The sequence below is a fragment of the Dasypus novemcinctus genome, chromosome 23, assembly GCF_030445035.2.
Source record: "Dasypus novemcinctus isolate mDasNov1 chromosome 23, mDasNov1.1.hap2, whole genome shotgun sequence".
In the NCBI taxonomy this organism is placed as follows: Eukaryota; Metazoa; Chordata; class Mammalia; order Cingulata; family Dasypodidae; genus Dasypus; species Dasypus novemcinctus.
The window spans coordinates 31,016,741-31,029,108 of record NC_080695.1 but is presented as its reverse complement, the minus strand read 5'-3'; the positions used below and the strand labels follow the sequence as shown (position 1 = coordinate 31,029,108).

Below are 12,368 nucleotides of genomic sequence, written 5' to 3'. Positions count from 1 at the left end.
TGACCTTGCCAGCATGGACAGCCCGCAAGCCAAAATCAGTCCAAAGATGTATTTAATGGGCTCAGAGCCTATCACAATTTTTTAAGAAATTTCTTGTGCACTTTTAAAATATGGGGAGATTTCCCAGAAGCCTGCAGATTTCTGGCTGCTTTGGAAAAATGGAGAATGACACCCTGAGTCTTTATTCCTCTAAGGCAGCAGTGGGAGCTGTTGCTTATAGCTGTTCCCTTTAGATGGGGCTCTCCAGTTTGTTCCCCCCCCCCACCTCAACAGCTAACAGGTTTGTGCCAACCACGCTGTGCCAGATGCTGTCCTGAATGCTTTGTCTGTGGTTCACAAACATTGCTGCATCTTAAAATCACCTGGGAGCTTTTCAACATCCCAATGTCCAGGCCTCTTCCCAAACCCCTTAAATCAGGATCCCTGGGGCTGCAGCCCTGGCCCTGGAACTTTTAAAAAATCCCCCAGGTGGTTCCCATGTGCAGCTACCGATGAGAACCAGCATTTTATGTGTATCAGTTAACCTTTTTACCTTCCCAGGAGCCTGTGGGGTTGAACAGGATAATTATCATCCTTCCTACTTTACAGATGAAGAAACTGAGGCCCAGAGAGGTTAACTAACCTGCTAAAGTTCACACAGCTCACAAGAAGCAGAGCCCAATTCTAGGTCAAAGGGGTGGGAGAGAGCGAACCCTTAACCAGGGTGCTTTGCTATATACCTGATGTGGCCTGCATGGCCCCCTGGGCATGTCAGTTCTCAGAGACACACGTGGGCCCAAATCAAAGAAGAGAGTGATAAACTTCAGAGGAGAGGTCTAGATAAAGCCCCAGGGGTTTCCAGAAGAGGGAGAGAAGTCTTCCTAGAAGAGGGAGCTTGAACCGAGCCTTTGGCAGGGTTACAGTCATTTCTGGAAAGCACGTCTTTGATGGTTGGCCTGAAGTTGGTAGATGCTTTTCAGTTCAGCTGGTTAAAAATATTCCCAGCCTTGTTTCTAACAAGTATTCATGGTTCCTGCCTGTGGAGATTTTATGGCCCTGGGTCATGAATTATTAATGATTTTGAAATTGTGGTCATTGTAGTTGACTCAAAAATAATCTGGAACTTAACTTATCACACAGTGTTTAAAAGAAAGAAAGAAAGAAAGAAATCACTGAGAAGGAAGAAATCCTGGATTACTACCCAGCCCTCACCCGTCCTGTCCATTGTCCACAGCCGGAGGCGCCGTGGAGGTCGCAGGCTTGTGGTGCGGGGGCCATGTCCTCCCTCTGCCCACAGCCTTGGGGGCCGGGGCTGCTGGGAGGGCACCAGTTCCAGTTCTGGGGTCCAGCAGATCCACCTCAAACCCCAACCGTGTGACCTTGGACAAGTCTCATGGCCCCTCTCACCCTCACTGGACAAGCCCCGCCTTGCAGAGTGGGCCTGCAGATTAAATTCCCTAGTGGGTCAAGGCCCCTAGCAGGGTGCCTGGCCCCTGGAAAGTGTTTCCTGACTGGAAGTTGTTAGGTTCTTTCTGGTTATTCCTTAGCAGGGCTGGCTTTGAACAGCGGTCCTCTGCCCTTCAACAGGAAGAAAGCAGCCGGAGGCCGCCCATGCGGGCAGCAGTCCTGACTGAAGGTGTCTCCCTCACTCTGGCTGGACTTTAGGCTGAGTCCAGCCTTCCTGCCTCCTGGCTGTGTGTCCCTAGGCAAGGGGGTCCCGGGAGGTGACTCCAGCCCCCACTCTTAACCACTCCGAAGCCTCCGGGGCTATGGACTGCCTGCTTTTGCAGCTGAGCAGAGGTTTCTACAAAAAAAGCTTTTGTCAGCACACTCATCTGCTGAGCTCACTCTGTAAAGGACTGCAACAAGTCATTTGGCTCAACCATCTCAAACAAGACAAGCCTCCTCTGAGGGCACACACCCGTGTGTCCACACGCACACACGTACTTCCCGCTGTCACGCGGGACCTTTTGGTGCTGAGGCCAGTGACTCCCTTCAGTTTTCCCAAGCCAAGGAAGAGACAGGCATCTAAGGGAACACAGTAGAGGGGGGCCCGGGTGCCTGCAGGGGGGGTGTTCCCTGGACAGCCTGCACAGTCACTCCAGTGCACCCCCAGGAGCACACCCTTGCTCCCCTGGGTCTCTGAACCTCGTAGTCATCTCGATGTGCTTCTCTGCCTTCCTTCTCTGCAAAGCCAGTTCAGAGGCCAGAGAGAGAGTCTGATTGATCTGGCTAATCAATACTCAAGGATGTTAGGGGAATCCAGTGCCTCTGACACCAGCCCCCCAGGTCCCCTCCCGTGAGGCAGCCAGTGTCATCAATTTCTTGTGTGTCCTTCCAGAAATAGCCTTGCAGAGCCTATGTTCTATCGTCCTCTAACTCTCCCCTCCTCCCTCTCTAACACAATGATAGCATGAGATGCATAAACATGTCTTAGAGAACATTCTATAGCAGGACATGTAGACCAACCTCACTCTCTTTTATGGTTGCATAGTATTCCATTTTAATGTATAGGAACAAAATCCTTTATTTGAAACCTTTGGGGCCAAATATTTCTCATTTTTTAGAATTTAGAAAGCAGTATTATCCCAATAGGACCTGGGGCGGCAGCCTCTAATCAAATGTTACTATATGCGCAGCAAAATAGGACTATTCCTACTAGGTGGGATTAAATAAAGACTACAAATTTCATGTCTGTTCAAATTGAGTTTTGCCAAATCAAGTTTCATATGTAATTACATATAAAGAGTTGTGGACCTGTCCATAAATCTCTCACTAGTTCCTGACTGATGAATATCTAGGCAAGGCTATTAATGGTCTTTTGCTACTGCAATTGCACTTTTACAACTAGCCTAGAACAGGCATCTTTGTGCACATGTGCAGGAATATCCAAAGGTTAAATTCTTAAAAGTAGAATTAATGCATCAAAGGGTATGTGTGGTTCTTTCGTTGCTATTTCCAAGTTGTCTCCTAACAGTGCATGAGAAGGGCAGAGCATTTTGTTACAGGCTACCTCGTAGAATGCTGGGCAGATTCGAGTGTGGCTGCTCTTGGCTGAGGTACCCAGCCCAGAACCATTTGGTAGCCACCCCATAGTTTCCCAGACCACCTTTCTCTGCAGGAGGCAGGGGCAGGGCACTTTTCCTTTAGAAGGAAATTGGGGGCATGTCTAGCACCTCAATTTCTGAGAGCCATCTTTCAGAGCCCTTGGCTCTGAGCACCTGGGTTGACTCCATTGGGACAGGGGACTCTTGCAGCAGTTTCACACACCACTAGCATGCAAACAACAGACCCTTCCCTTTCTTCATTTACGTTCACAGCAGTCTTGCAACTTCAGCCTTCTGGGAAGTCAGAAGCTGACCCTTCCATATTTACAGAACTCAGTGGCTTTGTTTTTTAAAAAAAGGCAAGCTGAAGGCGCTGCATTCCAACAGCCTTGTATGACAACTGACCTTCCAAATCTGCACTTTTCCTGGAATGAAACCCTTTAGGTAATATTTCTGGGTAGCAAAGAACTAAATCCATGTTAGGCCCAATTGCCAAATGCATTCCCAGTTGTGAAGTTACCGTTATCAGACTTTCTGCTTCTTGAGGTCTTGGTCTCTGTCACTCTGAGAACTTGGGGAGTGGGTCCCTCGGTAACCTTGACAACTTCTGATGTATGCAGGGCAACTAAGTGACATGGCAGGGTTAGAAGTCGTATCACAAAGCTGTTGAGCCTGCAGACCCTGGAGCCAAATGCTCCTGGATTCTTGGCCTAGCTCTGTCTCGCCAGTAAGTCCCTTATCCTCCGTGTGACTCAGCTTTCCCTTCTAGAATAAAGATATAAAGAACCTGCATCCTACGGTTGCCATAAGGATCCAAAGAATTCATATGTATAATGGGCTTAGTGTGGTGCCTGGCACATAGTAGGAGGACAGTAAATGTGGAGTATTATATAAGGTAGGACGGGGTGGGGGGGGGGTGCAAAAGAGCCTGCTTATAAAGCTAATCCCTTCAAAGTCAGAGGCAGAGGAGGGAATCAGCCAGCAAAGAGTGGGACACGAATTGGGCCAGCACTCCTCTCAAAGTAGCGGGCAACTGAATTAGCAGCCTCCTCTGTGACCCCTGGAATCCGGGCAGGAGTGGTAAGAAACACGTACAGGATAACCCAAGTTTAACAAGCACCAGGCCAAGACCTGCGGCTCAAAAAGCAAAGAGAATCAATTTCCGATAAAATGCCAAGAAGGAGATTGACATGGCTAAAACCTTCCTGGTAGCAGCTTAGCTTCCAGACAAGATTAAACTCTAGGAAAAACCCATCAGAGACCTGCAATTTTTGGCCAGGAAGAGATAATGTTGACAGCTTCCCCTTCCCGGAGTCTGTTTTGGATAAACACTCTGCCCTTCAACGGAGTGCCATCAAGGTTTGCTGTATCTATGAAATTGCCTTTAAAGTGTCTGCCTTTACTTTCCCTCCCCAAATCGCTTTATGGAATCCTGAATATGATTAGAAAGGAGAACAAAGCAATCTAAGAGAAGGAGGCGCCTGCAAGTTACTCATGTAAAGCATGTCCCCTGGGCCCCCAGTCTGGCGACCCCTCTAGAGGAGCAGGGCCGCTGCCACCTACTGTGTGCATGCCCTTGCCCCTCTCAGGACCCTGCTTCCTTGGTGGTCCCCCAGGTCTGACGAGAGCCAATGGTTCTGTGACTTGGACTCCTTGAGGGTTTGAGGATAGAAGCTCTCCTCAAACCCAGTTTGGAAGAGGGAATCTGTTGTCTCATCTCACTGCAGAGGTCAGGGGCTGGCGGCCCCAGGGGCTCTGGTTCAGCCCCTCCCGACTCTGCTTTCTTCTGAGGTTCTCTTCCCCTGCACGCTGTTCCTTGGCGGCAAGTCGACGCCTGCCGCCCCAGCTGCCACAGAGGCAAGATAGGGCGACTGGGGTGGGGACTGCGGAGACATGGGGGCCAGAGCAGACGGCCTGGGTGGAATCCTGGCTCACTGCTTACCCACCTAGTGTCCCTATATCTGGGCCTCAGTTTCTTCATCTGTAGAATGGGGATAATAGCAGCACCCACCTTGTCAGATCATCAGGGCTGCTGAAAACAGCGTCTGCCATGCAGTAAACCCAAATAAGTGGTGGTGCTGCTGCTTCCTTCTCTTCTCCTTCCTGCCACTGTTAGGTCCTCTCAGCAGTTCTAGCAGAACAAGAGCGATTCCTTTTACAACAGTTGGTCTAAGCCCCTGAACCGAGACTGACTGGTTTTAGGCTGTGCATCCACCCTGGAAATGAGCAGGGGAGGGCCCAATCCCACATTAAGCCCATGGTAAGAAGGGGATATTTTCCCAAAGGAAGATCAGGAGGCTGTTGCCAGAAGGGAAGGAGGGTAAAAAACTACAGCTGTCCACCCCATGGCTGCCTTGTGGTGGGAGTCGAGAACTGATGGGGCACACAGTTGTTAGGATGATGAGGAGAGCAACACGGCCCAGGTCTTGACCATGAGGAACCTAGGCTGAGCGCTGCAAAGCAGCCCCCTCCCCTCCCCCGTCAACAGGACAAGGCTGCACTTTGGGCCGGGGGCTCACTCTGCCTTCTCCACAGTAGGGGTGGCCTTCAGAGGCAGCGGGGGCAAGTACCTGGCATTCGGAGGCTCAGTTTCTCCATCTGTAAAATGGGTCAGTGGCCCTTCCTTCCAGGTGGTGTGAGGACTTGGAGGGAGAGAAGACCAGGCAGTTCAGCCCTGCTCCAGATTCCTTCCTCTTCCTGCAGAACTCTGCTGCGCACCCCCAGGTGGACAGGACCCCACACTTCTGCAGCCACAGGACTGGGCGGGTGCATAGGAAGGGTGGGGGGCGGGCGACAGCTGCCAGAGAAATGCAGTTTCTTCATCAGACAAGCAGGGAGGCTCTGGGACTTGCCACCCCCACCTAAATGCAGGTAGTTAAGGCCTGCATTAGATTCCCATTAGAGGCCATGGTTTTATTTAAATATAGAAACTTAAACACTTACCCCCAAAATTCTCCGTGCTCTTCCTGCATTGTTCCCTCTTGGCTGGTGGCTTGGCACATGCACAGTTGGAACAGCAGAGGTCAAGGGCAGGGCAGGGATCTGGGTCCTGCTGCCTGGGTTTGTGTCCTGGTTTTACTGGTTAAGAGCCGCGTGTTCTTTGGCAAGTGACAGCACTTTTCTGGGCCTCAGTTTCCTCATATGCAGAATGAGCTGAAAATATTGTACCTACTCATGGGGTTGTGGGAGCATTAAAATATTTTACTATAGGTCAAGTACTTAGACCCGTGCTTGCACGGGCTATTTAAGTGTTGGCTGCTATTGACCCTGAGTCCTGCCCCTGGGCCCCAGCCACTCAATATCCCATCAGCTGGGGTAGCTGGGCTTTGGCAGGGGGAGGCAGTGTTGGTGTAGCTCCGAACTGCAGGTACCCACTTCAGTGGGGCCTGTTTTAGACATCTTTAATCTCTTTCTGATTCTAGAAGTAATGCATGCTGATTGTAGAGAATTTGAAAAATATAGAAAGGTACAGAAATTATTCATGATCCTGCCATCTAGATAATCACTATTGCTTGTTTCCTTCTAGCTTTTTCTCTATGCAAGCACCTATCTTTCAAATTAGGATCATTCTCAGGGATAATTAAAAGTGTCTGCCTTCCATTATTTTTCTTTAAATTAAAAAAAAGTGTTTATTGAGGTATAACTTACATACACCAAAGTGCATAATCGTATCCCCAATCTCATTCCCCTCCCCGGAAACAACCACTATTATCACTAGGATGTTCATCTTAGACCTTTTTCTATTCATGTAACTTTATTTGTTATTTCAATTAGAAATGTGTTTGGCTGCAAATAAGAGAAAACCCAACTAACAATTGCCTAAACTTGGATCAGCAAACTTTTTCATAAAGGGCTACATAGTAAATATTGTAGACTTTGCAGGCCATGTGAATTCCATTACAACTACTCAGCTCTACCGCTGCAGCTTGAAAGCAGCCATAATCAATATGTAAATGAAAGAATGTGCCTGTGTTCCTATAAAACTTTATTTACAAAACAGATGGTAGGCCACATTTGGCCTGTGGGATGGAATTTGCCAACTCTCGGCCTAAACAATTTGTCTTGCATGACAAGAAATCTAGAAGTAGCTTCTTACGACAGACTTAACAATTTATACTCCTACGAAAAGTATGTGAGATTGCCTGTTTCCCTAAAACCTTGCCAATAGCTGGTATTAGCAGCCTTTTATATTTTTGTCAGTCCTCTTTGTCCCTGTGTGTCCTGGGCAAAGGCCTCTGCCCAATCTCCCAATTCATTCTTTTCTATAATCTATTCTGTTCTTCAGCCGTCTTTTTTTAATTTGGTTTTGATGATTAGATATTTTATTTGTGATTTCTAAACACTTCTTTTCCATAATAGACTGTTCTTGTTTGATGGATGCAATATCCTCTCTTATCCCTCTGAGAATATGAAATATACTTTAAACATCTCTGTTTGCATTGTTATCTCTGTTTCTTCGGTGTTTAGTTCTGTTTGCTGAGCTCGTTCCTCTGTTTCAATGTAAGGTGTTGGCTCTCTTGGCATGTTCAGCGATTCGTGGACATGTGGTGTTCTAAGTATCTATAATTTCTGTTTTCTTTTCTGTGGATGCTCTTTCTTTACTCTAGTTTGCTGCCAGTTTTGCCGTAGTTTGCTCTAGTTGACCATCTTCACCTTTCACAGCAGTCCTTCCTAGTTTTGTTTTGACCTTGTTCTTTTCCCATGAATTCAGTTCTGCCTGCCATTCATTTCTTGGTGACTTCTCCATATTTTAAATCTGCCAGTGCACTTATGGCCCCATGCTGGCATAGATGTCACATGGTGTCATTTCTGTGGATTTGGGTAGTGTGTGTTGATGTGTGTACGTGCTCATGGCCTCCCTTCCCAGCTTGATTCAGTCTCAAGGTGACTTCTCGTTAAAGTCTTCTCCTTACGCATCATGTTCATCTTACCCTCCTCTTTCCTTAAACATACAGTGTTGAGAAAACCAGACAGAATATTCCTGCTAGGAACTCAACTGTGTAGAATATAGGATGGAGTGCACTTTCTCATTAGAACTGGGTACAAATACATTCTCTGCTTTATTCTAGCTCTGGTCAGTCCCTTTGCTTCTCTAAGCCTCAGCTTCCTCACCTCTCAAATGAGGGTAAGGATAATAATACTTACCATGTAGGCTTATCAGGGTATCGACTGAAATAGCACATGCCATACAGTAAGTGCCACTAAAAAACATGTTGGTTCCCTTCGTCTCTATTATTCAGAGCCAATATTTCTAACACACTTGTGTTTGCTGTGGAGGTGGTAGTTTTGGCAGCCACACCACAACATCGGTTCATGCTCTCTTTTGTCTCCAGAGCTTTTCTCAAGCCTGGCTCTCCCACTGCCTCCCCCCGTACAGGACTTTACCTTGGTCATGATGCATCTCATCAAGCTGTGTTTGTTCCATCTCTAGCCAGTAGGAATTGATCTGAACCCACATTCCGTCATCCAGTTTATTTGGTGTGCCTCCCATGTAAGTGCCATCCACAGACTTAATAAACAGCCTTCAATAGCCTGATCCAATCATTGATAAAGTTATGGCCTGAGATGGGACCAAGGACAGGACCCCATGGCATGCCACCCTTGCAGGGAGATGTAATTTAGATGATGGGGCAAGATGACTAATTTGTCCAGTTCCTGTAAGAGTCTGTCCTTGGGACTTGAGTGTAATACTAATATTAGTGACCGTGGATTGGGTGCCATTTACCATGGGCCAGGCACTGAGGTCAGGGCTTTGTGCATATGACTTTTATTTCCCATGACAATTCTGCAAGGTATTTGTATTCCTTAGGACTTGTTTTAAAAGTTAAACTCAATCTAGCTTTAGCAAAAGGGGACTTGTTTACTTATTGACAAGGCTGATGGGGGGGTTGGGGGTGCATCACAGAAGCCAAGGACGGGTACCTGTGGGTGTTGAGAACCAAGGATTGACTGCCCCGCTCGCCGTCTCCCACTACCCACCCCACCCGAGTCTCAGTCCTCTCTCAGCAGCCCTTATCCTCAAGTCTCTCTGCTTCTGGGTTATTCTCCTGGCCTGGTTCAAACCTGCTTTCTCTCTCTCAGTTCACCTGAGAAATTCGTCCTCCCCAGGAACTCCTGCGTTCAGAAGCACAGCCAGATCTTCCCCAGAGCTTTTAATCCACCTGCCTCAGGATGACTAGCCCAGCTTGGATTGGGCTTATGTTCTGGTGAGCAGGGTCTTCTGGGAAGTACTCCTGGGAAGATATGCAGAGACCGAAGGAAGCAAGAGAGCCAGCCACGCTGCTATCTGGGGGTGAGCATTTCAGCAGAGGGGACAGAAAGAGCAAAAGTTCCAAGGTGGGACTAGGCTGGGGTGTGTCAAGGGAGGTCTTTGTGGCCGAAGCAGAGGGAACATGGGGCAAGGTCATGAAAGCAGGGGCAGAGGGGTAAGGGCAGATCGTGGGGGACTTGGCCATTCATAGGACCCGCGATTTTACCCTGAGTGAGGTGGGTGCCTTGGGAGGATTTGAGCAGGGGGGGGCGTGACCTCACCTTTTCGAACAGGATCCCTCTAGGTGTGCAGAACGAGGGCAGGAGAAGGGCGGCCAGGTGGGGCAACTGCAGGACCCCCACCAGAGATGATGGCGGCTTGCCCTGGGCAGGTGGCAGTGGGGATGCTGAGAAGGGGCCAGGTCCTGAGAAGGCTGGGCCAGTGAGATCTGTGGTCCGATTGGGTATGGGTGAGGGAGAAAGGAGGGTATCAAGAAGGACTTCTTAGTGTTTGAATGTAAGCCACTGGAAAGGTGGATTTGGCATCTCCTGAGATGAGTGAGTGTGGGAGCAGCCTTTAGGGGGAAATAGAATTTTGGGTTCCAAACCTGTCAGGATCTCGAGTTAGCAGCTGGATATGTGAATCTGGAGTTGGTTGGGGTAGGGGGAAGCCAGGTGAAGAAGCTGAGTCTGTCTGGAATGTGGAATTGTTGATAGCTTTTTTCCTTTTGGGGGGAAGGAGGTGGGGTGAGCAGAGGTCATTAGTTACCCAAGTAATGGATAAAAACAACTTCCTTAAACCAATTATTTTCAGCTTTCTAGATCAGGTTAAGCTCCCTTTTTCCAATTCCCATCCCTCCCTCATCTCAGCCTTCTCCTGCTGTCTTGAGTTTGACATGCATCCTTCTAGACCTTTCTCTATTTGTTTACTTACCTGAATGTTGCCCTAATATTTGTGGCATTTTATTGTTTGTATCTTAATATAAATGGTGTCATACTCAATGTACTCTTCTGTACCATACTTTTGGTTTTTTTGGTTTTTTTTTTAACATGCCTCTTCTCCCTCAACTATATATATATTTTTAATTTTTCTTTTTATTTTAATTAATTTTAATTGTATTTTTTTGAAGATACATAGATCACAATAAAAAAATATAAGCGGGTCCCATATACCCCACACCTCATCCCTCCCACTCCTCCCACATCAACAACCTCTTGATTTTACAAATTAATCTAGCTAGTTTGGTTTTCTGAAACCTGTTTCCTGGCATTGCGTGGTGTGGAAAGTCCGTGGGCTGTCTAGCCGTTTCCCAGCGGGAGGTGGTTAGGATTGCTTCCAACCAGCATGTCGTCCCTTCTCCTCGGGCACTGTGTGAGCACTCTCTAGAGTGGCTTCCCAGAAGCGAAAAGGCTGGGCCTGAGTCGACTGAGGCTATTTGGAGTTTTGTTTTGTCTTGTTTTAGTGGCTTCTGTCATCTTGCTCCCCAAAGTGCCGCTGTCGCCTTACTCTGCTAGCCCTCAGCGGTTTGAATGAGGGGGCCACGCTCTTTTAGAGCAGAGCACCCTGGCAGGGCTGTGGAATGGCACGGGCAGGAGGCCGAGCAAGTGTGGAGGTTGCGGGCTGCTGCTCTGCTCTTCAGAACATGAATTTGGAGAGGACATACCCAATGTGGGGCTTGGAGCCTTACGTTCACTAGAAAGACGCTCTTAAACTTGCCTCTGGGAGGCGTGAGCCCATTGCAAGTAGGACCTTTTGTTGAGGTCACTTCAGTTAAGGTGTAGCCCACCTCAGTCTGGAGGGGTTTTAATCCCATTACTGGAGTCCTTTATAAGCAGAAAGAAACTCAGACATTGAGAGAAAGCCCAGGAAGCAAGAAGCTGAAATTCAGTGGACCCAGATGAGACCAGAGAGGGCAGGAGAGGCCGCCACAGCCCTGGCCATGTGGCGGAGGAGCCCAGGGCCAGGGGCACCAGCAGCCAGCCCCAGAACGCCAGTCCTCAGAGAGAAGCAGCCCCTGACGGTGCCCTGCTTTGGGCTTTTTTTCCTAGCCTCAAAATCCTGAGCCCTTCAGTTCCTATTGTTCATCAGTCCATTGCATGGTATTTGCTTGAGCGGCCCAGGAAACTGAAACCTGCAGCTTTGAGGGCTATAGAGCCTCTACCAAACCCTTGCTTTCCTCCTGAAACAGAGCAGCACGAAGGAAATGCCCCCTCCCGCAGCCTTCACCCCTGGCGTCTTCCCAGCAGGCAGTTCCGATTCCTGGACCTCCTCGCCAGCTCAGGGTCAGCCCCTTTTGACATGCACACCAGTCAAGGCTTGTGGAAATTCCTTGAACTTCTGTTAGAGCAGACAGCTCCTCTGTCGCTCCCTTATTCTCCATCGGTGCTCCTGACCCTGCCTTCCACTGCCAGCCGGCCACCATATTTTGGCTGCCACCCGTGATGACGCGCTCCAGGGTCAGTGCACGGTCAGGGCTGTGATTGTCCCCAGCCAGGCCCCGTTGTGTGGCTGTGATAGCAGCCCCTCTCCCAGAGGCATTCTAAAGCCTACATCCTACTGTCCTCTCCAGAAACTGTCCTGTAGCCACTTCCAATGGGGAAAGGAAAGCTGCATCCTTAAAAAGTTGTCAGCTTTTCTTTGTGTGAACTTCAGGTGGGTCTTGGCTTTGTGGTAGAAAACGCCCTCCGGGTTAGCTCGAGGTGTTTTAGGGTCACACCATGACTTCAGACGTTTTTCCACTGTGGATAAAGATATCTAGAGGTTTCTGATCAGCATTATCTTAGTCGCTGACATTTACTGAGCACGTATAATATGCCAGGCAGCATTCTAAGCATTTGTGTTTATATGATAGATGCTTTTATCATCACCTTTATTTTTTTGCAAGTTTTTATTGAAATATAATTCATGTAACATAAAACTCACCATTCTAAGATAATGTGATTTGGTAGTTTTTATTATATTCACAATATTGTACAACCATCACCAGCATCTAATTCTAGGCCATTTATTTCCATTGCCCCAGAGAGGAGCCCCGCACTGTTAGCCGTCTCCCCTAATTCCCCATCCCCCACCCCCTGACAGCCACCAACCTA

At 48.3% G+C, this 12,368-nt stretch overlaps 1 protein-coding gene across 16 annotated transcripts in view; it reads left to right on the top strand.

Annotated features, from left to right (window-relative positions):
• Positions 1 to 12,368, top strand: part of KATNIP (katanin interacting protein) — a 171,324-nt gene that overhangs the window by 21,117 nt on the left and 137,839 nt on the right. The gene's annotated exons all lie outside the window — the stretch shown is intronic.